Source organism: Dryas octopetala, chromosome 2, assembly GCF_963921425.1.
Source record: "Dryas octopetala chromosome 2, drDryOcto1.1, whole genome shotgun sequence".
Taxonomy (NCBI): Eukaryota; Viridiplantae; Streptophyta; class Magnoliopsida; order Rosales; family Rosaceae; genus Dryas; species Dryas octopetala.
In genome coordinates, this window is record NC_141367.1 from 7,466,582 (window position 1) to 7,471,166 (window position 4,585).

The window sequence follows — 4,585 nt, forward strand, 5'->3', positions numbered from 1 at the left end:
GGCATTTATTAAAACTTAAAACAGACTAAAGTAAAGAAAATCCTATACTAACTTAATTACAACGATAAATCAAACTAATTAATGATATTTAGCACCATTCCCCGGCAACGGCGCCAAAAACTTGTTATTGTTTTCTTAGAACGAATTAAATAACTCAATGCTAAGAATACTCGCAAGTGCACGAATCGCATCAATAGCAAAGCATGTAAATATGAGGTCAATCCCACGAGGAATGGTTAAATACACATCAAATCAATTTGATTTATCCACTAACACACACACACACGATATGGGGGTTGTAAGTTATGAAACACACGCACACACCCAATTGTCTTGCAATGTTAAGATATCTGAATCCATCACATATTAATAGATAACAACTATTATAGTGACATGCAATTCAATGTAAACACACACAATTAAGTTTGCTAGTCGAAAGGCCTTGATTATCGAACACTCTCTAACTATGTTTTCCTTATTCATAAATTAAGAGCTTGATTATCGCTACTTAACCTAGTTAACTCACATGTTCCTAGGAAGCTTAATTATCGTCTACCTAAGCTGTTAACCATGCAAGAGTCATTAAGAACTTATGAAAACAGCAAACACATAGAGCATCATAGAATCTTCATTATCGATCTAGATGACATCTATGAAACCTATTTATCAAAGATAAGTTCTTAGGTTATCTTCTTGTTACCTACTGAATTGATTAGCTTAATTATCACCTTTCAATTTCATAACGATTACTAGATGCAAATATACCTAAGGTGGTCAGCCAAAGAATGAAAACAACTAGAATCAATTTAACTAGACAATAGGAATTAATCGCATGCAAACTTCACATAAAATCGCATGGCTTTATTTCATTAACCATAAATCAACATCGAATCAAATAATATGGATATCATCATAATCTTAACATGCAAGAACAATCAAACTAACTCATAAATAAATTGAGAAACAAAAGAAACATAACATATATAAATTCTCAATCCATTGTTGAACAAATAACTAAACTAATTGAACAATTGAAATAAAAGAAAATTAAGAAAAAGCATAAAGGGGGCTGCGGCACAAGAAGGAGCAAGAGAGAGAGAGAGCACACAAGCTAGTCCTCACGGCTAGGGTTAGCTAAGGCTTGCGGCAAAGTGGCTCTCTTCTTCTCTTTCTCAATGTCGACTACTCTCTCTCTCTCTCTCTAGAAATCTGAAAATAAAAATAATGTAAAGTGTTGAAGATCTAAGATGTTAGATCTATCTTCTGAATTATGAGAGAATGAGGTCCTTATATAGGAGTGAGGAGGTGAAGCTTTACTTGTCCCACAAGGCTAGGGTTTTCAGCAAAGAGTTGGGCTTTGGGCTGAATTTTGGACTCTTTTGGGCTTCACTTTTGTTTCTGCTCGCGGAACTGCTGCGCTACCTTCACTAAAATGGCTATATCTTGAGCTATGCAACTCGGAATCGAAATCTGTAAAATTCCCTGCGAAACTAACATCCGTAGCTTTCCAACCATATATGGGATGACACCTGATTCGATCTGTAGAAATACAGAATCACTGTCGAAATTTAATGCTTTATTTTAGAGGGTTTTGACTTCTTCTTAAACTAGAATTCCTTGTGATCTTTGACTGAATCTTGTGAAATTTTCCTTGAGCATAAAAGATTCCTTCCTTGGGCCTTGGATCAACTGAGTGGGTGCGGCATAGGCTTGGGCTTTCGGATCTTTGAATGGCATAACTTGGGCTTCCTCCAATTGGGCTAGGAATAGGCGCATGGCCTTGGTCCTTCTTGGGCTAGAGTTGTGTGCATGGCCTATAGTGCATGGGTTGCATATATGTGTGGTCCATGTCATGTGATGATGTGCCACGGTTGACCATTGACTTTGACCTTTGACCTTTGACCAAAAGTCAACCTTGACCAAAAAGATTCCCTAAAAGATTTTATCTGAGATTCTCTAAAGATTCCTTCCAGATTTCAAATCCTTCTAGAAGATTCTCTCAAGATTCTTTTTTCAATTTTTTCTTTTTTTAGCTCAAAATAGCCTCATTTAGCTTCTTTCTTTATCATTGCTTCATTTAATCTACAAAACACTAAAACAAACTATGAAGACCTAAAATATCAAGTTCTTGCACTCTAGATTAGGGAATTAGTCATAAAATGATGCAAATTGGACACTCAACAACCAACCTATGGCTTCCTTATGTTCCCTCAAAATTTTCACAAGCTTGCATTCTTGCTCATCATTTAAATCGAAGGCTATGATCACGAGTAAAGTATCAGAAGACCCTCAAAACACATACTTGAGGTTATCAGGTAATGGTTTGAAATCTAGCTTGGGTGGCTCAACAGTGGAAGGAAGTGGAGGATTATTGGAAAAAAGGAAAAGGTTCTACTCTTGGTTTCCAATTTGTGGTGTTCATGATGGGTGTGGAGTCCAAAAGTGCATTGACTTCTTCTTTGGCTTCATTAATATCAAAGTGACAACCAAAGTGAGCTAAGCATGCTTCTTGTGGGTCCTCAACACTATCCCTATGGAATGAGTCTACCACTATTTGTTCGATTAAATTAACCTCACCAATGCTATCCTCACCCTCTTATGGTTGGTGACTTATGTTAAAAATATTAAGATCCATAGTTAAGTTCCCCAATGACAAATTCATGACTCCATTCCTATAATTAATTTGGGCATTTGCGGTAGCAAGGAATGGACGTTCTAAAATCACAGGTTTTTTATCATAAGCATTAGTTACGGGTTGGGTGTCTAGCACAATGAAATCCACAGGAAAATAAAACTCATTCACTTTGACCAAAACATCTTCCACCATTCCCCTAGGAATTTTTACCGACCTATCTGCTAAAGAAAAGGTGCCTTGGTTCACAAACGGTTTCCTAAAATTATTAAGGGCATTCGCATGCTCAACATTACTCTCGAAAAAAGTATACAAGGAAGGACATGCATGGAGATTATGCATCGAGCTAACACAATGAGAACAAACCTCATTTTGGACATGATTAACGGCACTCATGGTTTGACTTAAGGCTAATGCCTCCACCTTTTTCGTTAGGCTCTCAATCTTAGACCCTAAGTCTACATCGCCTGTCACTTCATACATCCCCCCACGCTTTGGTTCTTTGGCTTGCCTAACATGTGGGTTGGAGAAATCCCATTGTTGAGAATTTTCGGATAATTTTTCAAAGAAATCATAGGCTTGCTCTTCCCTAAGATTTAAAAACGCACCCTCATTCATGGACTCTACCATATTGCGATTTATTTGAGTTAAACCGTTGTAAAAGTATTGCACCAAATGTCACGTCTCGAAACCATGATGAGGACATCGCAAAATTAAATCCTTGAATCGCTCCCAACTCTCATAAAGCTGCTCATCATCTTTTTGTCTGAACTCCGAAATGTCTCTCCTAAGCGCGTTAGTCCTAGACATTGGGAAATATTTTGACAAATTTTTTTTAACAAGTTGATCCCATGAAATGATGGAACTGGGGGGTTGGGAGTTCAACCAAGCTTTCGCTTTGTCCTTTACAGAAAATGGGAATAAACGGAGACGCACAGACTCATCAGGAAAATTTTGGTATCTAGAGGTTGAGCAAATTTCAATGAATTCTGTAACGTATGTGTACGAGTCCTCTCGATCCAATCCGTGGTAGGAAGACAACAATTGAATGATGTGGGGTTTAATCTTAAAATGGGTTGCGGTAGTGTGGGGAAAAACTATGCAAGAAGGGGTGTCAATGATGACGGGAGCAAAATAATCTCTTAACGGACGAATTTCAATGTTTTCACCCATTTCAATTATCGGTTCAATTATTTTTCTTAAATGTCTAAGTGTTCTCTCAATTTCAAGGTCAAAATGTGCTAAATCGTGGTTCAATGAACGACGACCAAGCATACACTAGATGGCTTTCAAAAGAATTTTTCAAAAAAAACTTTTTTGTTTTAATTTAATTAACTACCCTTCTTAGACGAAAATATGGACAAACTAACTAACAAATAAAGCAAACACAAAAAATCACAAAACAAGGAGTTAATCCAAACAAGCAATTTAATTATCTTTTATTTAGCCTTGGGAGGTGTCTTTTAGACAATCCTAATCTTGATTAAGCACTAGACAAGCTCCTCCTCTGTTTCAAAGTAAATTAGTGGCGTACCGATATAAGGTTCTCCAAAATAAAACCAGCCTGGTTCTGGAAGGGGTGGAGGAGTCACAGAGGGTCTCTCTTAAAAACCAGTCTCCTTTAAGCATCAAGATGATTGCAACCTTAAAGAACCTTTCTAGACATTGTACTTTCAAAAACACTCACCGGAGTATCCACTAATTGACTCCTTCCAAGAGAGTCCTATGAGCTTCGTGAACCATTTGGCCAATGTCTACTTAATCTTAATTAAATTGAGTTTGAGATTAACAAATGCAAGAGATGGTTAGTCTAGGTGGGCAAGGACTTGGTGATTAAATCCAATCCTTATCTTGTTGGGGGTGAATGCTCTTACTAGTTGATTATGCAAAAATGCTAATTGAAAATGCAACAACCAACAAAACAACGATATATGGAAATTGAAATTGCACAAG

The 4,585-nt window shown here is 37.1% G+C and overlaps 1 non-coding gene across 1 annotated transcript; it reads left to right on the forward strand.

Annotated features, from left to right (window-relative positions):
• Positions 1-3,320: 3,320 nt before the first annotated feature.
• Positions 3,321-3,427, forward strand: LOC147292845 (small nucleolar RNA R71). The gene has a single exon (XR_015120994.1). It is a non-coding gene; the product is annotated as a small nucleolar RNA R71 (small nucleolar RNA).
• The last annotated feature ends 1,158 nt before the right edge of the window (positions 3,428-4,585 follow it).